This window comes from Pelodiscus sinensis, chromosome 3 (genome assembly GCF_049634645.1).
Source record: "Pelodiscus sinensis isolate JC-2024 chromosome 3, ASM4963464v1, whole genome shotgun sequence".
Lineage (NCBI taxonomy): Eukaryota > Metazoa > Chordata > Testudines > Trionychidae > Pelodiscus > Pelodiscus sinensis.
The window spans coordinates 117497762-117523798 of record NC_134713.1 but is presented as its reverse complement, the minus strand read 5'-3'; the positions used below and the strand labels follow the sequence as shown (position 1 = coordinate 117523798).

At 42.2% G+C, this 26037-nt stretch overlaps 1 protein-coding gene across 13 annotated transcripts in view; it reads left to right on the top strand.

The window, feature by feature from the left end:
* PDE10A (phosphodiesterase 10A) overlaps positions 1 to 26037 on the top strand; it is a 562198-nt gene that overhangs the window by 430165 nt on the left and 105996 nt on the right. Inside the window, exon 1 of one of the 13 annotated variants that reach the window (XM_025179483.2) lies at positions 10580 to 11007. The exons of the other annotated variants lie outside the window; for them this stretch is intronic. The gene's annotated coding sequence lies outside the window, so the exon portion shown is untranslated. Of the gene's footprint in view, positions 1 to 10579; positions 11008 to 26037 lie in introns of those variants that run through there. 13 annotated transcript variants of the gene reach the window in all.

Here is a 26037-nt window from a genome sequence, read left to right as displayed (position 1 = left end):
AGTAGGTCATTTCTCAGTACCTGTGGACATGGTATAAAAAGGAATTGTTTTTCTGCTGTGTTGTGGGCATGTTAATAATAAGGATACAACAAAAGAAATACTAAAGTGTACGGTTTTAGAATATGGTATGATTTTGTTTTCCCTTAATTTACTTTCTGGGTTTTTGTGCAGCCTACATTTTTAAAGGTTTTATTGGGAAGAACATTGTACTAAATGATGCAATACAGAGATGTGTCATTTGCAATTTGTCTACAGGCTTTTAATGTGAGAAAGATAGCTAACTGCCAAATGTTTCTACTTAGCAGGAACATTCTTGTATCAGTGTATGTGTCTGCTAAAAATCTGGCATTTTGCTTGTCAGCCCGTAAAAATAGAAGGAAGGAGTCTATGGAGGGCTTGCCTATTTTGGGGAGCTCTACAGCTTCAAACCATCCGGTTATTAATACTACAGGTAGAACCTCTCCAATCTCACACCCTTGGTACTTGACTGGTGCTGAACTAGAGAATTTACTGGACCATGGGATGTTAATATTGTCTAGCAGTATTATCAACGCTTCCGCTGCTTATTGGACTCTTTGAAGACATTAGAAGTACACTAGAGCTGAATAACAGCACAGAACACTGAGAACCAGGCCTGGTGACTGTACACAAACTTTATGGGAAACTTGTCCACATCCATGATAAATGGACATCAGGCTAACTAAAATCATGCTGGTCCACAGATACTGCTGGACTAGAGAAGTTCAGCCTGTAGTTTGTTCTGCAGATTAATGATGTGCTTTCAAAAAGTGGAGAGTATTACTCCAGTAGCAAGATTTCACAACTCTCAGCAATTCTGATACCTCACCAGTCTGTGCAAAAGGAAATGACATGGCAGCATGTTCATGTTTTATATTTAGGTTGTATTCATGCTTCATTGGTGCTGTGAGCAAGCTGTTTCATCCTGATGCAGCCCTGCTGTGCTTATGTTCCCAGGATATCAAAACAAGCATGAATACTTGCTAAATGAACAGTGAATATGTGAATTATCTGGGCAGTGTTCCACTCTCAGGACTGGCACTGGGATAGTAACTGTTAGCTTGAAAGTTTATCCCCAAAGCATATGATTTATATTTTTCAGAAGTATTCAGAGAGTATTCCCTTAAATGCAAGGTACTATGAAGATTGGTAGATTTAGAAAGTTGTGAACATAATCTGTTTTATAAAATGACTTACTTATAGTTTGAAATAATAAAAGTTGGCTGGTAAGGATACTGAACTATGTATCTGACTCAGAAACATTATTATATGCCCCATGCAGATTGTCACATATGCCAACAAGACATTCTCAGGAAGAACTAATTCATTTTCTATTCTTCCTCAATCCTCCTCTTCCCTTCCCTCCATGTTCTTTCTTATTATATATCTCCTGCATCGAGCCCTTGACTTCTGGGTGACCTAGAGCAGAGGTTCACGAACTGTACTGGTTCATGTATCACCTTATTAAATATGTTGTGAAGTGAATGGATGGAACGTGCAGTATCAAAGTAATACTTCTACCACAGTTTGGGAACTCCTGAGCTAGAGCATATCTTTTATGAAGACATCCACTCTTGATTTAAAGACTTCTAATGATTGAGACTTCACAGTATCTCTAGATAAATTAATCCAATGGCAAATGATTATTGCTGTTAATAATTAGTCTGACTTTGTCTGACTTCACTTGTCAGTCACTGTATCTTTCTATGCCTTTTTATGACTATCTGGGAATGAATCAGAGTTGCATAGTGAAAGAGCTGTTATTTGTAGGACCAGTGCTTCATTTTCTGCAGCATTTGGAAGATATATAGTGACTAAGGCAGGGGATTGTAGGGAGAGAAAGGTGGTCTCATAGTGAAGGAAGTTGGAATGCAGTTGGATTCTATCTCTGCTTTTCCTCGAATATTCCTATGTGATGCTAGGCAAGTCACTTAACATTTTTCACAAGTGGTCACTAGTTGTGTTTCTCATTTTCTGGTTGTGCAGCTTGAAATTCTTGGAGTCAGAGTTTCAGAAGTGCTTAGCACTCACAGCTGCAACTTGGGACCACTGCTCAGAACGTATAAAGTGCTATATACAGTGCTAAACATCAGGCCACAGGGATTGTACACTTGTGGGCACTTGACAGATTTAGCTTTCATTCCTCTGTGCCTGAGTTCCCCATCTGTAAAATGGGATAGTAATACCATTCCTCACTTCAGAGGGGTGTTATGAAGATAAGTTCATTAATATTTTTTAAACACTTGGATGTTATGGTAAGGAGCATCATAGAAGAGTCTACAAGGAAATTAATAGTTCTGTCTAATGCAGGATCTGTATGTATCATAGAAACATGGCCTAGGATCACACATTAAAAATGAGGATAAAATAATATATTGACTAGCTAATGATCACTGTTTGTCCTGTGCACTGAATAAGGCAGGTGTCCTAAGAAAAATAGTATGTGATCATGTAACTGAAGGCTATATCATAATACATAAGCTGTAGCACCCATAGAGGAAAAAATTAATGGTGCTGTGTACTCACCAATGCAAAGCTCCTCCACCCTATGTCTCTCTTTTGCTGACTTCTCCCCTTTTCCCTCCTAGTGCTTCCACAGTGCCGTGAATCAGCTGTTTGCAATGCTCAATCTCTAGGAACCAGAGGGAGCATTTGGGGATGTGGCGTGTATGGGGGAGGAGGCACAGAAAAGTCAGGACAGCTGTGGAGCCAGGTGTCACTCAGCTGGCAGCTAGGAATCTAGCCAAGGAGCCAGTGGCTGAGAATTGGGGGTGGTACCCAAGCTTCAAGCAGCAGCAAAGAAGCTAGTGGCCAGACCCTGGAACAATCATTGGAACGCCTGGGCGGTCAATGGTAGTATGGCCCCTTGGGTGCAAAGTGCCCTCCATGTTGACCACGTTTAGTTCAGCAAATTCTCTGCTTTAGCACTAGCCAGGTCCCGAGGGTGCTAGACTAGAGAGATTCAACTTGTATTGAAAAATAAATGTAGCTAAGATCCAGATAATGCATTCTGTATATTGTATATGTGGGATTCAAAAATACGTTGGTGGTGTTGAACCATGCAGGGGATATCACCACATACTTATTTCCCTGGAAACATAGAACACCTGAAGTTGAATGTAAACTTGTCTCTTTCCGTGGAGATGTGCTAATGGTAATATAGATTATGTTCCACAAATTGATGTGTTTGCCTCTGTATGGGAAGAGGCAAGTATCCACATCTCTGACTGGTCTTTAATAAAGAGTGCCAACAATATGTTTAAAGTAAATTAACTTTTTATTAATCTTCTGGTTATCTAACACAGAGGACTATGAAGTGCACACACAATGTATCCGTTTTAAAATATTTTAATTTGTAACAAAGGAATTAGTGTTAAATGAATCAGGGCTATCAATTTTCTAGCTGTCATTTCTAGCTGTGTTGTCAGATAATTATAGGAATTTGATTCTTCTAAACCCTGTGCTTGGTTTGATATTGATTTAGTCTGACAGTTTAGTTTCTGTTCATCAGTTGTTGAAAAAATACTTGAGAGAGCCTGTTTTATCTTGTGAGTAACTGAAGTTCACCTTATTATCCTACTGACCACCAGCAGTTCTAATGCTTTGAAGAGATACAATTACATAAAAATCAAGTTATCCTGTGCACTTCTTTATACTGTAAAAATTGGAATAAATGCTGACAATTAAATGCAAATTAGATTACATTAAACTACTTTGTCACCTACAGTGGCATGTTTTGAGAATGTATCTTAAATTCGCATCTCTTTAGTAAAATACATGAACATGCCAGCTCATTCCCAGCTCTTTCAATGTATCCACCACTCAACTCATTGCTTCAAATAATTAATAGTCAAATAATCAATAACATGGGTGGGCAAAAGGGCCTCCAGGGGCTGGATCCAGCCCGCCAAGTGGGTTGATTTGGCCTGCAGAGGTCCTGTTGCTCCCCCATCCCCGGGCCAGTCAGAGCCTAGGGACAGGGGAGTGTGCAGTGCTTAGTCAACACTGGCAGTTGACTGTAAGTGCCACGCGACAGAGGGCAGGGAGCGAAAGACTTCGCGCTACTCCTGCCCCCAGGCCAATAAGGGGAGCATGGCAAGTTTGCATTGCAGTTAGTCACCCACCAGCTGAGCAGCAGGTGGAAGTTGACTCTTAAATGCTGAGCCCCTTCTAGGGTGGGAGGAGAATTCCCTGGCTCCTCCCGCCCCCAGGCCAATCAGGGCTTGGGGACAAGGGAAGCGTGCAAAATCTCTTCCCACCCTGCCCCTGCCTTGCAAGGAGTATGTGGCACTTAGAAGCTCCTGATTGACCTGGGAGTGGGGGAGAGTGGGCAAAGTGTCCTCCCACCGCCAGGGTTGTAGGCTCCTAGAGGGAACCACCAGCTGTTCAGAACAGCTGATGGTTCTCTCTGGGGGAGGGGCAGCGCAAAGACTTCATGCGCTTCCCCCACCCACAGACCAATCAGGGTCTGTGGGTAGGGAAGCACGGAAGTGTCCTGGCCTGCCCCTTTCTGCCTGAGGCCCGGCCCTTTCCAGGGTGCCTGGGGCCACTTCAAAAATTTTTGAAGTGGCCCCCAGTCAAAAATTATTGTCTACCTCTCATCAGTAATCATGAACAGGTGTTTCTGTTTAATATGTGTTTAGCTCCTAAACCCACAGTGGGTTGTGAGCTCCACTTAGTATAGGTGTATGGTTGGTGCTTGTGCCAGCTGTAATTGCAGACACAATTATTTGGCCATAGACAGCAATTTTACAACAAAGCAGTGTCTTTATCAGTGCAGTCTGCAAGCTTTTGTTGCTTTGGTCAGTAGATGACAACCTTTCCAGACTACTGTACCCCTTTCAGGAGTCTGATTTCCAAGATTCACCTCACTTAAAAACTACTTGCTTACAAAATTAGACATAAAAATACAGAAGTGTCACGACACACTATTACTGAGAAAATAGTTTACTTTCTCATTTTTACCACAATATTTATATTCTGGTTGATTCATTTTACAAGTATTTATCTTCCAATGTATAGTGTGTGTATATATAGCAATATAAATAAATCATTGTCTGTATGAAATTTTAATATGTAGTGACTTGACTCATACTTTTTATGTAGTCTGTTGTATAACTAGGCAAATATTGAGATGACATAATGTACCTCCTGGCAGACCTCCACATACCACTGGGCTAGGATGTGGTTCTCTAATAGCAATCAGTAATTATGCACTGAAATATATGTTATATGAAAACTTTGTCTGCTGTGAAATTTTGTTCATGGACCATGTCAGTTACGTTGAAGGTGCACTTTGGGCAAAGTTGTAACACTAGGGCTTCTCATAAGTCCTGTCGTAATCACTCTTTGTACTTACCTCATGTTGATGGTTGCATTACTGAGTGGAGTCATTCCATTCTCACTGTCCCAATTGGAGTGTTTAACAATCTTGGAGGCATCCCTAAGTGACATCTTAATTGTGATTTCACTGTGACTTGTAGTGGCAGCAATGCACTGAATCTGTAGAGATTAATACAAAGATTGATTTTAATCTGTTTGCTCAGATTCCAGAAGTGAGCTAAATGTTTTACAGAGCAAAGGTACAATCCTTTTCCTGAGCTATTTACAATCTAATTTGACTTAACAGAGAAAGAGGGGAAAAAAGAACTGATATGAGATGGGATGAGGAAGGACAAAGGTTACAGTAATAAGATCTCATTGTTACTGCATCAGTGTATGTTCACATCTTTATAGTTTTGTTAAAGTTGGAGGATTTTTTACTCTTGAAAACAGCAGTGGTAATTAGCTGCAGGGAGGGATGGGTTTTCTTGGTTGAGGGAGGAGAGACACAATATATTGTTAAAGTAATCCTTGAACTTAGACTTGATTCAAGTGCATTCAATGTTCATTATGAACATTTTGATATCTGCACTTGAGTGCACATAATATGTACTCCTTGACTAGTCTATCAGATAAGTTTATTCCAAGAGACTTGCAGGCACCATCTTTAGGCTCACTATGGAACATTTGTAGACCTTTATTAATACAGTTTATATAACTCCTTGTAACTATAAAATGTCACTTTTTTATTGTCAGTCATCATGACCACTAAAGTAAAATCCTATTTAGAGAAGAGGATTAAGTCACTTGACATTTGTAACTAGTATTGAATTTTCTTCATATTCTTTTTCCTTAGATAAGCTAGGAAGTGATGTCATACACAGTGACCAAAAAGGAAATATAATGATATGTGTTAAATACATATTAGGAACAATCTGTATTTTTTCCCAGTTACCTATTCCTCTTGTTGAGTCTTAAAATTGTACAAACACTAGTAAATTGTCATAGGCATGTCTTTGTTGGAAACTCTCACCTGACCTCCAGCCATATAAAGGATTTATATTACAATGATTTTAAGTATATTGCAGTAATGTGCTTGTTGCCACATTTCTTCAGAAAGCTTAGCTTCTGAGCGTTCACCCATGACAGTTATATCAGTGCCCGTTGTGAATAAAAGAGACATTTTAATATCCAACGTGTGTGTTTGTGTGTGTGTATGTGTGTATATAGATAGATAGATAGATAGCAGCGTAGCAGTTGACAGAGAAGTCTTTAAAATAAAATACAGAAAAAAAGAAATTGGATACCAAGTTCTTTTTTTTTTCTAGCAAAAGTTCTTAGTTCAACTGTGGAATGGGATTTGTTGAGTTATGAATCAATTGTTGAAACTTTGATTCATAGTAGTCAACACACAGGGATAATGGAGAGTCAGGAAAGTGTGGCAGACCAAAGGTGGTGGGCTGCAGGAGTTTGGTGGAGGGCAAGTACAGGCAGTCCCCGACTTACGCGGATCCGACTTATGTCGGATCCGCACTTACGAACGGGGCTTTCTTGCCCCGGAGGTCGGGGCGAGAAAGCCCCGTTCGTAAGCTGCTCCGGTGCCCCTGGTCTGCTGGAGACTGTCTCCAGCAGACCAGGGGCACCGGGCGGGTTCCCGCCAGAGCAAAGCCTCAGAGGCGCGGGGAACCGCCGCTGCTGCCGCTTCAGTCTGGGTGCCTGTGGTCTGCTGGGGACCGTCCCCAGCAGACCACAGGCACCCAGACTGAAGCCGCAGCCGCGGCGGGGTCCCTCGCCTCTGAGGCTTTGCCAGAGCAAAGCCTCAGAGGCGCGGCACCCCGCTGCCGCTGAGGCTCTGCTCCCCGTGTCCCTGGTCTGCTGGGGGTTGGGGGGGGGCGCAGCTAGTGTGCTCTCCGCCCCCCCCAGCAGACCAGGCTTTTGTTTTGGACTCTGGGGCAGAGCAGCTGGGGCGCTGCCGATTGGTCCTGCAGCACCCGCTCTGGGCACTACTGGACCAACCCGGCAGCACCCCAGCTGCTCTGCCCCAGGCGTCCCCAAGTCAGCTTCTGCTGAAACTGACCAGCGCTGACTACAGGAAGCCCGAGGCAGAGTTGCTCTGCCCCGGGCTTCCTGGAATCAGCTGCTGATCAGTTTCAGCAGCAGCTGACTTGGGGACGCCTGGGGTTCTTAAGTTGATTCTGTATGTAAGTCAGAACTGGCGGTCAGTTTCAGCAGTGTCTGAATCTGGACACCAGTTCCGACTTACATACAGATTCAACTTAAGAACAAACCTACAGTCCCTATCTTGTACGTAACCCGGGGACTGCCTGTATATTACATGGGTAGACAGGTGAGTGGATTCCTGTTCTCTGATTAGGCTGTCAGAGACTGCTGCTCAGCTAGGGAGAGGCCGCTATTATGTGGGGATAATGGCAAGAGCCCACTAGTGGCTGCCATCTAGGGCCCTGGGCTGGCATCCAGAGTAAATGGGTGGGCCCAGGTTTTCCCCAGACCCTCCCCATGCCCAGTGGGCCGCCACTAGAAAAAAGGGGAACTTTGGACTGCGGAAGGGTTTTTTACTGCAAGCTAGTGACTGGCCTATCATGAAAATGGCTCATGAAGCAGGAACCCCTCGCCTCTTAGAGAAACAAGAAGCAGTGGGAGGGTCACCGCGAGCCTATGAGGCTTATTAAAAATCCACCAGGAAGCGCAGGACCCAGGGGGCACAACCAGAGCTCTTCCACAAAAACTGTAATAAATCTTCTAAGAAATATCGTTGTTCTCAATCTTTTTATACGTTTTTTCAAAGCATTTTTACTGACCACTTTCAGAGGTTGAATATTAAATGAACTTGCTAATGAAGCTCAGGAGGAGTAACAGTTAATTTGAGAGAAGGGTTTTGGATGGGACTACCACGTCTACACGCGGCCAGTTAAATCATGCGACCGGCATTTTAAAATGGCGACTGGCTGCGAACATGCTAATCAAGTGCAAGATATTTAAATCCCGCACTTCATTAGCAACTTCAGTATGCTTCATTAGCCTCCCTAGTCCGAACTAGGAGGCAAGTGTAGACATATCCTTTAAGTGCTGTCGCATCTGATGTAGTGATACTGGTTAAATGCTAAAGAAAATAATTTCAAACTCACTTTGAAGAAGCTCACCTTAGTCACATTTTTCACAGCAGATGTTGCTATGGATTACTTTAAATGGTCGTCTCTAATGCCTTAGTGGGAAGTCAGCAAGTTTACAATCATTTTTATTTGCTAAATCTTTTCATTTGTTAAATTAAGAAAGCATGAACTATTTGGCAAGATTCTTTAAAAAAAATAACAAGAGACAAACAAAAACTGGTTCCTAGGGTAAGCTGAACAAAATAAACATTCCAAACCTTCCTCAAAACTTTAAAGATGTGGTGGAATTATTATGAAGAAGTGACATTCGTTTAGCTGGTGTAACAAACAAATTCATCAAAAATGTATAGCAGAGCCAAATTTTGAAAATAGGAGCAATGAAAGAGGCAAAACCAGGCAGTTGTTGTCACATAATTGTTCTATAATGTTTAATGCTTATCTAGAATGAAGCGGTAAAGGGCTTAAAACAGGCAAATTGTTTTACGCTGCAGTTTATGCTAATGAAAACTGAGGTGAAAGAAATAGTCTATCTTAGTAAGGCAACCTGCATATAAACTTTGCATATTAATATATGGGGGAAAGTTGAATTTTCACAGTGTTGTTAGTCTGTTACCTGTTCATAATGTAGTGAGTTTGCACATTGTTGTAGGTGACAAGGAATCTTTATCTATATGTGTAAATTAAAATATCAGCAGACAATCAAGCTATTGGAGATGCTTGAATCAAGACAATAGGAAGTAAGACAATCAGTTTCAAATCATCTGGTGCCTGGCTGAATCCCATCTAGTATAATATTTCAAGTTGGTGAAATGGACAGCGAAGTAAAACAGTTTGGATGTCAAATAAGCATATCTGACATTACATTAAAAAGCATTGGCATGTGTATTGAAGACATGTGGATGATGTTTATCTAATGCAAACCTTCACCCTAGATAATGACGTTTGTGTTTCTGTATAGATTATGCTTAAAATGTAATTTTGTTTCTGTTGATTTAATATACATGTAAATACAGTTTTCCATACTGGGAATACTACATCCCAGAAATTAATCCAGTGATTTTGAGTGAGAAAGATGCAAAGAGACCAACAAATGTGCAGAACTATTTTTGTCCCTCAGGTCTTTTATAGAACAGTCTACTCCCCCTCCTCCATCCTTCAAATGAAATTAACAGCGATTGAGATTCAGAAAACATTAGACAATTTTGAAATGGACCTTGGTAATGAATTATTGGTTAATCGTTCCTTCACTGTATTTCCTAAGAAGTTTTCTTCCGTAATGCAGTAATTAACAGTTTTTAAATTAATTCATAAATTTGGGTCTTATATATGTTAAAGCATTGCATGTGTTTTCATGTCATTTAGATTCCGGAACTTAATTTTATCTATCTCCAATTTATTTTTCGAATGAAAGTTTTCTAAGGAACTTACAAATACTTGATTCTTCTAGAATTTTAATTATGCCATCTGTTCACTTTATGGAAATCAGTATAGCACAGTGCAGTGCCTTACTTGATTGTTAGCCAGGTTTAAAAGGTTAAGGGTTAAGTTCCCAGTTTTTCCTTTTTTTGTTCACAGTTTACTTTTTTTCTTCATAATTCTGTCTTCATTTTGGCTTAGAGTCTGCCACCTATAGTTATGGTGGTTTCTATTTTGCTCCCTAAGTAGATCCGTTGATTTCACTGTGATTACTTCTGGAGCAGGATACTGTCCTATTTCCTCAGAGTAAGAGTGACAGAATGTGTTCCTCTTTCTATCAGGAAAGCAGGTGAAGTAGTATCTACATAATCCAGTGAAGCAGATCACAGCCAATTGCAGTTGTTTTCACTAAGATTCTTACTATTCCCACATCTCTACTTTTCCTTGCCCTGTTAGAGTGGTTCAGTAAGTAGCAACTCTATCTGAAGCCCTCTTCTCTCTTTCCTTTTCTCAGTCATTAGTTTGTTGGCTTTTTTTTGGGTGTTTCCCTTTTGCACACCACTAACATATGTCATCAGTGTTATACAGTGGCTGTTCTATTTTGTACTAAAGTTTCCCTACTTGATCCCAGTCCTGTATTTAGAAATCTGTGTAAATGGTCTAATTTTCAAAAGTGGCAAAGTGCCCACCTGCTCCCATAAGATTTTTTGCTAGTGGACACTGAGAACTTTTTCCTCATCACTTCTGACTGCAGATTCCTCTTAGATTGGATCCCCCAAAAACTAACTACATGGGATGGAAATGCGAACTATAGAGCTGGAATCTACAGAGCCTCACGATGTTCTAAATGTGACACCCAGCAGTTACCATAGTAACTTACAGTGTAAATTCCTTAATCTTTTTCCTTGAGTTCTAGAAAGAGGACTTGGAAGGTACTGAACTAACGTGTTTGTGAATGGAGTTGTATGTCAGACTGCAGTGGGAAAGGTTGGATTTGCCTTCCAGATGTGGACTTTAAACTCAGAGGAAGAAAACTTTAGACAGAGAAGAGACTGGGTATCTCTATCAATTCCAGGGAGAAAATCTTGAAGAAGACCTGTTAGGGAAGACTGAGGACTAAGTAAGAGTAACTAAGTGGAAAACTGGGAGGGATTTATTCTCTTCTGTGGTAGATTAGAAGAGAAAGTTAAAGTTTAGATATATAGCTTTTATTATTTTTCCATTATGTATGTAAATATTGTTTTTTAGCAAAAGTTGACATGAAAAATTGTAGCAGAATCCTAAATCAAATATTAGACATTGCATGTATGCAGCCAATCTCAGTAAAAGAGTATTATAACCTTCTTAAGTTCTGTTTAGCACTTGAAAACAATTGACAGTTCTTGCATCTTTCATATTAGTTTTGTGTTTTAAAAAATCCATCTTTTATGTTAAACTGTTGAAGTGTGTGTAGATAAAGAATATGTAATGCTGTGAGAAGAAGGGAGCTGCTCTGCAGGAGACTTGAAACCTGAAGCAGGGTTACTAAATAAGTCAACTTGAGAGACAGAACCTTAAATAGCTGATTCCTTTGTAAGAATGTTGAACCAGTTCTTGGGGGAAGGCTGATTTGGAGAAGCCACAAGGGAGTCAGTTTGGGCAGTGCATCTGCAAGCCAATACAAGAGACTATGAAGGAGCCCTTTTCACTCATTAGCTCTGAAATCAGAGCCATGCCTGGGAAAGATTTTTGGGACCCTTTTAAGTTTGGGAATTCCTATCCTCAGAAAGGATCTGGAACAAGCTGTGCATTGATGAGACATAAAGTTTCTTAAGACTCCTATTAAAGAAAATTGCCTCCCCAGATCCTTCCTGGAGGGGAGGTGGTGGGGTTGGTCAGGTCTATTCTTCCTTACCCTGCTACAAAGGAATTAAGTTATTCTCTGTAAAAATAGTAATCCACTCTTGCAGTACTCTAAAATTTAAGCTGAGGCATAAGAAATTTCATACTACTCTGGCTATGAAAAGTGACAAACAAACTGAACTATAGTTGCAAAAGACAATAAACTCTAAACTCTTGAATTCCTCATTACAGGTAGATAAAGTATATGCAGAAGATGTCTCCTGAATCAATCACATACTTATTTTTAAAAATTCCTATTTAAGCTATAAGTGTGTTAAAAAAGTGTGCTAGTGTTGGCAAAGACATACAGCCAGAATGGTAAATGAAGTTTGTAAAAGTGAACTTGTAATTGACAAACATAGGTTTTGTCAACCATGATTGATCGGTTTGCAGCCATATTGGAGTGAGTGTTGATAGCTAGATAAGCACTGGTGAATTATTGTCTCCCTCTGGCGTGTAAGTGCTAATAGATAGCTGTGTTGCCAGAAAGATGAAAATGGGATTCCCTTACGCCAAGGATTCTGACTCCCCTCCCCCAGACGTGGTATGTTAAAATATTTTAATGCTTTAGTGCAGGGGTTCCCAAACTTATTGACACGGGAACCAGTAAATCCATAAAAAAAAATTTGGAGGACCAGTAACATTCATTTGCATATTTATGTATTCATTAATCAGATGATGAATATTCAAATAAGTTGTTTCTGGTCCTCCCAAAGCCCCCAGTGCCAGCTTTTGATATGGTCACCCACAATATTCTTGCCATCAAGTTAAAGAATATGGATTGGATAAATGGAGTGTAAGACAGATAGAAACCAGGGTTTCCCAAATTTTTTACTTTAGTTGGAAGCTTTTTTTTCAGTACTGTTTTTTGCAGCCCAAAAATATAAACACATAAAAAACAAACTGAGAAAATACCAGACATAAAACATGTCTGGTATTTTCTCATTAGGTACGTTTTATTATTACTAGATGTATCAGTTTGTAGTTTCGAACTGCCTGGCTTCTAAATGTGCTCAGGCTGCATGTGTGTGTCTACCAGCCAGCCAGATTGCAACTACTCGATGGGGTGGGGAGTAGGGGGGCACAGTAGAATCCCCAGGCCGGACTCACTCGTGCTTTGCGGGGGTGGTGGGGTAGGGGCAGCGCCCCGAGATCTACATATGGCCGGGTCAGTCCTGCTTCCCCCCTGCTCCCCCCGCTGCACCTCTGGCCAGCCCCACTTCCCACAACCCCCTCCCTAACAGCCAGTTCTCCCCCGCTTCTCCTCCCAGTCTCCCTTAGCCAGCCCCGCTGCCCGCGTCCAGCCCTGCTTCCGGCTGCCGCTTCTCTCTCCCCCCCATCTTCCCCAGCCAGCTCCCTACCCCCGACCTCACACCTCCCGGCAACCCTGCTTCCGCTGGCCACCCCAATCTCTCCCGGCCAGCTCTGATGCCCAAGGCAATCCCTGCTTCCGGCAGCCGCTTCTCCCCTACTCCTCCTCCCGGCCAGCCCCCTACCCCCCGGCCAGCTCTGCTTCCGCCAGCTGCCCCCCACCCCAAATCTCCAAAGCCCGCCCCGATTCCCCTGTCCAATGCTGCTTCTGGTGGCCGGCTCTTCCATCCTTTCCCCCCACCCCCCGCCCCGCCCCTGCTCCTGACCTCCCTTAGCTACGCTTCTGCTGGAAGCCAGAACATTGGGCTGCAGGTTATAGCCAGGTTGGCCAAGGGCTTGGCAGACCCGGTGCCACACAGGCACTCTGGGAGCCTGGAACACCTTGGCAACCACGCTGAGGCCCGGTATTTTTTTCCTGCGGCCCGGTACCGAGCCGTGGACCATAGTTTGGGAAACGCTGCTTTAGTGCCTTTAAAAATTAAACTAACTCTATATCGGCTCCTACACTGTTCTAATGTGGAAGTAAAGAGTCTGCCCCCCAAATTGTGAAACTGTGGTAGTTCCCACCAGTCGTGCTCAAGGACAGTGATTTTAAAAAAAATTTTTCTCATGACCCAGTTGAAGAAAATTGTTGCTGCCTGCCATGCAACATAATTTGACGAGTGTGTGGCCTCTGGGATGGGTTTGAGGATGAGAGCTGTGGGGCTGGGAGGGGGCTCTGACTTTGAGGGGAGTCAGGGCAGGAACATCGAGGGATTATCTTAAGTGGCTCCCAGTCAGCGGTGCAGTGGGTGTGCTAAGGCAGACTTCCCACCTCTTCTGGCACCGCAGACCATGCTATAGCCCAGAAGCAGCCGGGAACAGGTTCTTACCCAATGGGAGAGCAGAGCTAGTGTTCAGGGCAGGGGCAGTGCGTGAAACCCTTTGTGCTTCACCCGTACACCTAGAAGCTGGGCTGGTTGTTGGCCACTTCTGGGCTGCAGTGTAGCTTTTGGTGCTAGGATAGGCAGGTAGCCTGACTTAGCACCCCCACTGGACACCTGATCCCCCTGCAGGAATGAGAGTCTGTGCCTGACATTCCACAACCATGTACTGGGTGACAACTTGTAGTTTGAAAACCACTGGTCTAGGAGAATGGATATGAGAATGGGTACTAGGTTACAACATACAGATTCAGACAACAGCAGTTCCAGGTGACCAGTTCCTTTTTAGTGTAATGATGGGAGATCTTTGTTGGTATATACAGGGCTTTGGGTAAAAGTTCTGAAAATGTTTAATTAATTTATCAAATCTATTTTAAAATAAGATATTTTGATTTATAAAATTATTGCAGTGCCATGGAGAGAGAGACTTAGCAATTCTGTGTTAAAGTTTCTAAAAGTGGTTGAAACATTTAATATTTTTTATGTGTAGAATATACAGGCCAGGTTCACAAATGCATAAGCCTCTCAAGATGCAGATGGGCAACTACTGGGATTTTCCAAGGTGTCTAAACAAGCTAGGCACTTAACAGTAATTGATTTTGATTTCTGAAAGTTGGGTATTTAGGTTGCTCAGGTGCTTTTAAAAATCCCGCTAGGCACGCTATAAAACTGGCTGGTAAAATTGACTGGATTTTTCAAATTGACCATTTCGCTTGTTTGGTGCAGCAACTGGAAAAGTGAACGACTCATTTTGCTGATTTTTTTTCTCTATTCCCTTTTCATTACAAGATTTTCCATAAGAAAACTGTATAAATATAGAAACAGGGTCATTGCTAGGGGAATGTGGGGTTCACCCCACCTCTGCTCCACCTCTGTCCCACTCCCACTTGACTCCTTCCCCCAAGCCCAGCCCCTGCTCTTTCCCCACTCATCCCCTTTGCCGAAGCCCTCTCCCCCAAGCGATGGAAATCAGGGAGTTACCAGGAGGCCTGGAGAGGGATGGCCATGGTGGTGGGAGTCAGACTGACCTGGTATCCTGCTCCACTTCTCCTTGCCACCCTTTTCCCAGCCTACTGTGTTCTGCTTCACTATGGCAGTGGTGAAGCAAAGCATAGCAGGCTAGGAGATGCATGGTGGGGTGGGATGGAGAGGAGCAAGCTCCTGGGTGGCTCTGGCTCCACCCCATAATGGCAGGGATGACCGACCACTTGCTGCTGACTCCACCAGGCCCCTTCAGTAATCCCTCCCAAAGCACGGGGTCTGAGGCTCTCGCCCTGAACCATCCTATGGATGGGACAGCTCTGTAGAGAAGTTAAAATGCTTCAAATAAATACTTTGCATGCATGTCGAGTATCACAGGGGTAGTCGTGTTAGTCTGAAACTGGATTTTAATCTCATCTTTGGAGGGTTTTGTAGGTCATGGAGCAGTGGGACCCTCATGTTTGCATTAAATATGATTAGGAAAGCAAGATGTCTGAGTAGTTTAATAGCTAGTGGTAGAATAAATGTTAAGGTACTATAACTCTGCTGGCCACTCTTCTCTGTTTAGCAGGAAAAAAGTGGTCTTTTACCATTTGGTAAAGATGCATCAGGCAGACTGTGTCTGTATCTGATGAAAGGACTGTCAGGGCTGCTCCCCACTCTGGTACTCTGACTGCAGAAGGTTTGACACAATCAACTCAGGATTAAACAAAGACTGTGAATGGCTAGCTAACTACAAAAGCAGCTTCTCCTCTCTTGGTATTCACACCTCCAGATCAGCTACTAGAAGTGGGCCTCATCCTCCCTGATGGGATCCACCTCGTCATCTCTAGCCTGATTCTGGCCTGCATATTTATTATAACTGCCTCTGGAAATTTCCACTACATGCATCTGACGAAGTAGGTCTTTGCCCATGAAAGCTTATCCTCCAACACTTTGATTAGTCTATAAGGTGCCACAGGACTCCTCGCCGCTTTTGCATACATGGTTGCATTAATTTTTGAAATTATACATTTTACTCCCTGGCTACGTCTACACTGGCCCCTTCTTCGGAAGGGGCATGCTAATTTTGAAAGTCAGAATAGGGAAATCCGTGGGGGATTTAAATATCCCCCGCGGGATTTAAATAAACATGTCCGCCGGTTTTTTTCCGGCTTGGGGAAAAGCCGGAAAAAAGCGTCTAGACTGGCCCGATCCTCCGGAATAAAGCCCTTTTCCGGAGGATCTCTTAAGAGGGCTTTATTCCGGAGGATCGGGCCAGTCTAGACGCTTTTTTCCGGCTTTTCCCCAAGCCGGAAAAAAACCGGCGGACATGTTTATTTAAATCCCGTGGGGGATATTTAAATCATCCACGGATTTCCCTATTCTGACTTTAAAAATTAGCATGCCCCTTCCGAAGAAGGGGCCAGTGTAGACATAGCCCCTGAGAATAATAATTATAATTATAATGTTTGTAACAACGGTTGTTTTTAGCAAAAAAATTGCTAAGAAAATGCTTCATTCCTCGTAGTGATATTGCCATGAAGCGTTACGGGTGTTAAATCTTTTAGATTTTTTATGAGCTTCTGTTATTTTATCAAGTTAATTTTATTTGCCACTTTCCAAAGACTCTAAAATCTTGAACTGTCTGCATATCATTATTCTGTGATATACAGCACACATGCAGTCAATGCTGGAGTGTGATTACAAACAGGTCACTGGAAATATCCTAAAATGAGTGCATTCAAGGATTTAGTCTGTCATGTTTATTCTCTTACTGTATTTATTTAAATGACACAGAATATATTCTGGTTTCTTCTTTTCAATCCCTAGGGCAAAATAAATAACATACGTCTCTAATACAAATGTACGTAGGTTGTAGTTACAGCAGGGTTCCTTCAGAGGGAATGAAACGATTCCCTTGACGTAAGTATGCTTCACACTGGATCACTATGGTACTCCCATGTGGTAATCTATCATCTCAACTACTAATGATCTTCTTACCCTTGTTGACGTTAGCAGACTGTTCCTCGGGGCATTTTCTTTTGTTTCTCTTGTCATATGGTCTAAGAGAAGAGAGAACTTCTCAGTCTTGACTTTCCTGCAGATGTTAAGAGTTCCACTGCAAAGTTCAGCAAAAATCCATTTGCTTTCAATATGTTCAGAGAGAGGCAACAGAAAGTAAGCCAATTAGCAAAGCTCCTCAATCTGTTTCATTTACTGTGATTGATGAGCAGTGGAAGCTGCAAGTTTGAAACAACTTCACAGAGGTATATTAACTTCATTAATTCTCGTGTCACAGGAATCTTTTTCATTCCCTTAATGTTTTAACAATTACAGGTAAAAATATGGCAAAAAAAATAAAATGGGTAGTAAAGAGAAGCAGCGTAACAGTCAACAAAGAGGAAAACGTAAAACTGAAGTAAAAATATTTGCATCCAACTTGAAATTGGACTTTCTAAAAGGACTATCTCATCATATTCCTATTATAGTGCCAAATCCTTTTTTTGCTGCTTCAAAAACACAGAGTGTAGCCAATGCACCTGGCCCACTTGGGTTCAGAGTCCCTGAAATAGAGCTTCTGGCCAGAGGTGAGAACTCCTCATGGCAATGTCCCAGCCACTCAGGCCTGCCGCCTTCTTTGTATGTAGTCTAGAATCTAACCCTTGCCATATGCTAAGGAGGGGTCACTCAGGATTTGAGGGAGGAGAAAGCAGTGCCTGACCTTTTCATCCCTACATGTGGATAAGGACTCAGAGAAAGAGAATTATCAGGTCATTCATGCACATAAATATCCAATTTGTGCATGTGGCTGTGATAACCGAGAGCAAAAATTAGACACCCAATTTCATTTACATTTTTGCACACTAACTTGCATGACTTGCCTTCTCTAAATAGCTTCTGAATATGTCTCCTAGCATGTGCTAAGTAATCTCTCTCTATAAAAAGTTTTTCCTGTGGGATGAGAGAGTGATGTCATCATGTCACTCTGTGTCCTGCCTCCATTCCTCTCCTCTCGCCGGCAGCTGGAGGGAGTGAGCCAGAGCTGGTGCAGCGTCGGCCCACCCCCCCACTCCCAGAGGCTGGGGGAAAAGAGCTGGGGCTGGCTACCCCCAGAAAAAGGGGAATTAGTGAACATTATGAGCAGGGGGCACAGCCCCCTAGTATCTCTTGAATAAAGAATCTTATCCAACAGTGTAAAGTCTTGGAGTACATGCAGGTTTTATTTGACCCTGTGGGTTATATAATCAACCAATATGTAAACCATTCGTTCAGCAACACAGTGGGGGTGCAATGTGGGTAGTTATTGTAATTTTAACTAGTCCTGATTTCTGACACAAAACAGACATGAAGACATTTGGTCTACGTCTAGACTGCAAGCCTCTTTTGAAAGAGGTTTTTTTGAAAGATACTTTGGAAAAAGCCTCTTTTGAAAATGAGCATCTAGACTACAACCAGTACTTTTGAAAAACCAAGCTGCTTTTCCGAAAGAGAGCACCCAGGCAGTCTGGATGCTTTTTTTTGAAAAAGCACAGTTTGCATTCAAGAATGCCTTTTTTCAAAATGAGGTTTACTGCGTTCAAAAAACACGCCGCGTTCTTTCAATTTAATTTCGAAAGAACGCGGCGGCAGTCTAGATGCAGGGGAAGTTTTTTTTTTTAAAAAGGCCACTTTTTTTGAAAAAACCTTGTAGTCTAGACACACCATTACAGAGCTCTGATACACAGGCCTGCTTACAATTACTCTTTTTTCCCATCCCTGTGTTTGTACTTATTTCTGTGAGTTCAGGCTCTTAGGAGCAGGAGGTAGTTGCCAAAATTGTTAAGGATATTGTTAGTTGAGATGTTGCTTTCATTAAACTAGTGATTCTTAAGTAGCTTTTCTTTAGCAAAATTTGTTCCAGGAAACTTCTGCTTCACACCACCAGGGTCCACTCAGGCCAGTTAGTGCTCAACACATAAGAGCAATACTAGAGCTTAGACCCTCTTGTGTGGACTAATGCACCGTGAAGGCAAACCCATAATGATTGCTCTGCTTGTCTGTTACATCCCTACCATTTGTCTTGTCTCTTTAGATTGTAAGCAAAATTGGGGTAGATACAGTCTCCTACTGTAATACGAACACCCATATTACATTAAAAGCACGATAATAAGGTTGCAGAAGTGCCAGAGTTAATGCTGCCTATGCAAACTTAATTCAGTACCCCTGTATGTATGCATTCTGATATGGACTTTAATTACACGATCCTGGACTATTCTTTCCAAAGGTCCCTTGCCTCTTTCAGTGCATGGGATGGATGGCGCATATTCAGTGAACAATTCCTCAACTTTTTGTTTTCTCCTTATAGTTCATAACCCCATTTTCTGCACACTGTTCAAATTCTGCTATGAAGGCAATTATTTTTCTTTTGGGATTTTCATTGCTATATTATCTGAACGTTTTACAAATATGAATGTATTTTTCATATCACCCCTGTGAAATTAATAGGTATTGTTCCTCTTTTACAAATACAGAACTGAGGCACAGAGAGTCTAATGTTAAAAGGTCCACTAAGTTGGGATACCCAATCTGAGATGCCTAGGGCCTGATTTTTCAGAGTATTTAGTTTTATGCAATACATTTGTGTTCATTGAGAACTCCCATTTACTTTAGTTGCAGTTGTGAGTGTGCAGCACCTCTGCAACTCGGACTCTAGGGTCTTATGTTTTTTAACATCCAGAAAACCAAGAACGCACAATTAATCGCCACCTGTGAAAAGTTGGTTTATGTAATTTGCATAGCATCACCTAGAAACTGTGGCTGAGTCAGAGAAAAGAATACAGTTTTCCAGGGCAGCCATGAAACTTCCTTTTCCTTTTCTCTTTCTGGAATCCCGTCTCTTTCACTACACACCTTCCAGCTGCCACAACTAAGGAGGACAGGGTCCTGCAGGCAACAGTCTCCTTCACTATGCAGTCGGATGTGTTTGTGTAGCAGGTCCATCCATGTATCAACTTGCATAAGCAGGGGGTTGGGGGGGCTAATTAAGGATGCATAGGTAAACTTTAAATATGATGTTTCTTAACCTTTGAGTGCTGGACTTTACAATATTAATAAACTTTCACTGTACTTATTTTGTGTGTAACTTCCTAGCATGGGGGAGTTAGAGCTGTACAAATAAAAGATCACCGGACTTTTCAAAACATGAGCAAAACAATGTATTTTCCACTAGCCTTGTTCTCTAAAATGGTTCAACTGTTACGGTTGACAGTTTAAAAAAAAGATCAGCCTGAGTCAGTAATCTTGCATGGAAAATTTCAGCCCAGACAGCTAGTTTGACAAAGTTATAAGCAACATAGAACAGGGCCCTATAAATGGATGTCAGGCAACCTTAATGACCCCACATAACCTTTTCTCTCACATAATGTTTGTACAGCCCCCATAATAATTGGTCCCTAGTCTTAGCTAGGACTTATTGTAATGTAAATAATAAATAATATGGTGTCCAATCTTCCTTTGTCATTTGAAGCAGTTCTAACTGATGACAGAGTTAGTTGCTCGGGATCAGAAAGCTACAACCACTGTGGTTCCCCTGTACAAAGACACAGTGAAAAATCATGTTATGGTCTCACTTGACTCTGTCTAGTCACAACTCCTAGAAAAATGCTCCTAAGTCATGAGGGTATTGTATCATCGATGACTAAACATAAGCAGGATAAACTCAAGGGACCCAGGAGAGCTCAGAGAGCATGCACAATCTTATTTTTAATAGATAACCAATCTACCTTGAACAGCATGTCATTTTGATATCTCACGTGTGCATTGTTTGTGGGTGGAGCTTAGATTTCTACTGCTTTCTTTCATCTCTTCCCCCACCTCTGGGGAAAAAATCTCTCCTGACTCATATCCCAGAAGTCCCTTTGATTTCCATAGAGTTTTATGAGATAAAAATATGGCTATCTTTGACCTGACTGTTCATATTGTAGTTTCTCCCCACCAAGGCTTCTTTTGAGCATATCAGCCCTAAATCCATGCATCTGAAACAAATACGGTATTGCATTATTTTTTCTACACAGAACAGAAAGCGGTTTAACACCAAAAGGAAACTACAGTACTGTTGTTACTAATGTGTTGTCTACTACAATTGACTGGTCATTTTACTAGTGCTACTGCTACACTATAAGCTTTTTCTGGAAGAGGAAATGCAAATGGAGTGCTCATTTGCATATGTCACACTCTCATTTGCATTTTCTCTGCTGATCCTTTTTGAGATAAAGGGGGTTTTTGCGCAAAAAGGTGCCATCTACGCAGCACTTTTTGGCACAAAAACCTCCCGTTTGCATTTCCTCTTTCGGAAAAAGTCTATAGTGTAGCCATAGCGTAGGACTCTCTTCAATATACCAATCAGATAAATTGTGGTTGAGTAACTGAAAGACTGCTTAGCACCATGGCTTTTTCATTACCAGTCTACCAGTGTGCAGCTGTAAGAGAATCATCTCCCTCTGTAAAATAGAAGTTTATATCATGTATCATGAAATTACTTATTTAAAGGATGAAATTTTAAAAGCACAAAAATCAGGAAATTCCAAAATTAAGGTTCCTGCTTTACACAAAATATTTTAAAACAGGAACAAATTCAGCAAGTAGCTTGATTTGTGCTATACGTCCGAATTACAGTTGACTGGCTCCTATCACATATCCCGCCTCCACAAAATAGAAGAACTACTCAGACATCTTGCTTTCCTAATCATATTTAATGCAAACATGAGGGTCCCACTGCTCCATGACCTACAAAACCCTCCAAAGATGAGATTAAAATCCCTCTATGGAGCTATATCAAGGCCCTTACATCCAACTTCAATGATGTGGCCCAATGGGAAGTCACATGGACTGTATCAGTCACTCAAAACAAAGAACTCAGTGGTGATCGTTTTGGGGAACCATCAGGTTTTGATTGGTGTCAGAAAGACTGGTGCAGATTGAATTGCATCAGGACATCTCATGGGAGATATGGACAAAGCATCTTTAAATGGAAAATGAGACAAACACCTGTAAGCAACTGTGGTCACTAAGTACAAACGATGGAGTATAACATGTCTGAGTGTCCCCTTCATTCTTTTGCTGGTGGCCTGAAGGATATTCACCAGATCAGTGCTGTGTTACACTTGTAAGAATTATGTGAAATCTTTTTCAGGGGGATAAGCAAAACACCACATTTATTGTCAGTGTAACATTCTGGCATATGAATATAGTGTACCCACATAGTCACACATATGCACCATCTAGTTGTTGTTAAAGTTATCAGTCTGTTGCTCATATTCACTCAGTGACCAGTTGAGTTGAATTTGAGGGAGAAGCTGGGCTTCTGTCGGTCTGGACCGATGCTCCACTCTTAACAAGACAAAACCCAGAGAATTATTTTAGGCATTCCAGTCTTTGAGGGCTTTTCTCCCATTCAGATCTATACATTCTGCTGTATCAGTTCTTAATCTGTAACAATCAGTTTTTTTGTTTATCTGGATGTTGTTTTTCATTGTCACTTGGTATCAGTATGTTGGTACCTCCTTTCTGTTTTGAGTTGCATTATCTTAGTTAGGGGTGTTTGCTTTTAACTTCAAGGCTGTCTATCTATCCTGTACCCATTTCCTTTTACAATGGGACCATTTGATAGTGCTGTGGCACCCCTGAGCCTCCAGCTCCTCCTTTGGCCATCTGGATGCTAAGATAACCTTTAGCGCTCACATTTCTCACTTACTCACTCCCCCAATAACTAATTAATTCCTTCACAGAGGCAAAAGGGGTGTATAATTGCCTTCGTAAGGTATCCAGTCTAATTCTAACACAAAACTTCTATGTAATATCCTCTGAGTACAAACATTTAATTATTTAGCATATCTTTACAACACAACTTATATCTTAATGATTTCTAAGAGTAACAGTGTGATCATGCTGAATCACAAGGGACCCTTCTGATCCCTTTCTGCCTTTGTAATGGGTGTGTGACGGGGCGAATAGGCCCCACACTGAAGGACTGGGAGTAGCCCAGGCCCAGCTGGCTGAAAGAGCCCCACCCCTCCAGCCCTGCTGGGCATGCTGGGCATGCTCCCAGCAGAGCCAGCATATAAAGTCAGAGGGAGTCCGGCAAAGGGAGGGGCAGCTGGAGGCTAGAAGGGCCCAGACTGCAAACCCGGTGTTCCTGCAACAGCTCAGGTCAGAGCGAGGGCCCTCACTGGGCTCCGGGAGAGAAGCCGGCCGCCAACCCCGCCTGAGGAACTGGATCACCTACGCTGCCAGTCCTGGCCCCGGTAAGGACCGCCGCTCATGCAGACAGACCATAGGGGTGCCAGGGTCGTAGGAAGCAGCCCAGGGCAAGGGATTCATAACGCAGCTTGATGTGTATTGGCCGGATTCCCCACCAATCAGGCAGGACCAAGAGTCCCCACCTACAGGGCCCTGCGCTGGGACCTTGTGGAGAGGGAGGGCCCGGGTCCCCCTACCACCTCTTTCCGCACCCTGGGGAAACACCCCGGCAAGGAGAGGCTTTTTCCCGTAGCTAGGCCTCTAGTACCGCATATGCCCGGAGAGAGGGGCCTGGACTTTGTCCTGGGACTCTAGTACCGCATATGCCCGGAGAGAGGGGCTGGGACCGAGACGCGGGACCCTAGAAGGGGGACCCATGTCAGGGGCATACACCGTGACAGGGTGGGAGAGGTACATCCCTTTTCTAGACATACCAGCAATTCAGCTAACTAAGCTACCTGTATAAGGTAAAACCAGACACAGTGGTTCCCCAAGAATCTCCAGAAAATGTTGACAGGGAGCCAGGAAAGAAAGTGAATAGAATTGAAATAGGTTTTGCCTGCTTCAGTCTTTGTGTGAGCAGAGCAAGAACTGGGCATGGATTTTTCCGGTGATATCCATACAAAAGAAAAGGACTGAAACTTGGAACAACAGATATGTAAGTGAACAGGAAATATTTAGTTAGATGCAATCAAGTTATTTTATTTAAGTTTGAGTTTGACGGAACTCTTCTGTGCTGATTTATGTACCCCTCCTCCCTCATAAACTGAAGTTTTTAAACTGAATCTTGGAGTAGCTTTTAATTTGCCTTTTTCATTTGCTTTGCAACACTTAGGGTGTGTCTAGACTACATGCCTCCTTCGACGGAGGCATGTAGATTAGCCAGATCGGAAGAGGGAAATGAAGCCGCGATTAAAATAATCGCGGCTTCATTTAAATTTAAATGGCTGCCCCGATCTGCCGATCAGCTGTTTGTCGGCAGATCGGGGGAGTCTGGACGCGATGCCCCGACAAAGAAGCCTTTCTTCATCGACACAGGTAAGCCTCGTGAAACCAGGCTTACCTGTGTCGATGAAGAAAGGCTTCTTTGTCGGGGCATCGCGTCCAGACTCCCCCGATCTGCCGACAAACAGCTGATCGGCAGATCGGGGCAGCCATTTAAATTTAAATGAAGCCGCGATTATTTTAATCGCGGCTTCATTTCCCTCTTCCGATCTGGCTAATCTACATGCCTCCGTCGAAGGAGGCATGTAGTCTAGACACACCCTTAGTAACCAAGTATGCTTTACCAAATATATCTTCTTTGTTTTGTTAATAAAAATTACTTTTTTGAAGACTATGATCTGATTCCTGTGTCCTTAAAGGTAGGAGATTCTGTGTGCATGTACCTGAGACTAAAGGACAGCTATTAAGAAATTTCAATTTGTTTTCAAGCTCCCTTTCCTGACGGAAGGTTAAAGAGCTTGGGTGAATCCTATAGGAAGAAATTCCCAAGTGCGTCTCCTTGGGTTCTGAAAGGGATTTTTGCACCTGGGTGATGGCAGCATACTGCATAAGGTCAGGGAATCTGTGACTTTGGTGAGTTTTAAGCAGAAGCCTGTAGAGACAAGGTATTTTTTAAAGTCTCTTGCAGGCCCCCACCTTCTGCAATCAGAGTACCAGAGTGGGGAGCAGCCCTGACAGTCTTGATATCAGATACAGACACAAACAGTCTGCCTGATGCATCTTTACCGAATGGTAAAAGACCATTTCTTCCTGCTAAACAGAGAAGAGTGGCCAGCAGGATTATAGTACCTTAATATTTATTCTATCACTAGCCATTAAACTACTTTATATAAGACATCATTGCATCACAAAAATTCAGTTGTCTACAGTTGAGTCAATGTGCTAGGTATCAAACTTGGGGTGTGTCTACACAGAACAATTATTTTGAAATAACTGACCTTATTTCGAAATAACAATGCAAGCGCCTACACCACAATTGCATTATTTTGAAATAAATTCAAAATAACGGATGGCTTATTCCAACTTCTGTAAACCTCATTCCACGAGGAATAATGCCTATTCTGAAATAGCTATTTCGAAATAGCTGTAGTGTGGATGCTTCATTGTTGCTATTTCAAAATAGCTCCTTCCCAGGGCTGTTCAGACAAATTACTCTCCAGTGTTCCCTCTGGCTCTAAATTGAGATAGCACAGCCACATTAGAGGAGCCTGTCTCAGACTAATTTTGAGGCTTCCCTATAGCGTAGATGTGCTATTTCGAAATAAGCTGTTTTGGAGCCTTTCTTCTGGAATAGCTTATTTTGAAATAAGCATGCAGTGTAGATGTACCATTAGATATAAATTTGTAGTTGTTGTTACTACCCAGACCATATGAAAGAAGAAGAAAGTAGAACCTCAGATTTATGAACATATTGGAATGGAGATTGTTCATAATGCTAAAATGTTCATAACTCTGAACAAAATGCTGTTTTGTTTTTTTACAACTGAAGATTGATGTACTACAGCTTTGAAATTTTACTATGCAATAGAAATGGCTGCTTTCCCTTTTTTCTAAGTTTCTAAGTTTCTGTTTAATGCAGAAAGTACTATATCTGTGCATGTGTGTGCTGCTGCCTGATTATGTACTTCCAATTCCAAATGTGGTGTGGTTGACCAGACAATTCGTAACTTTGATTGTAGTAACTTTGAGGTTGTATTGCATACATATAACCAGAGCCATTTTCAAGGGGC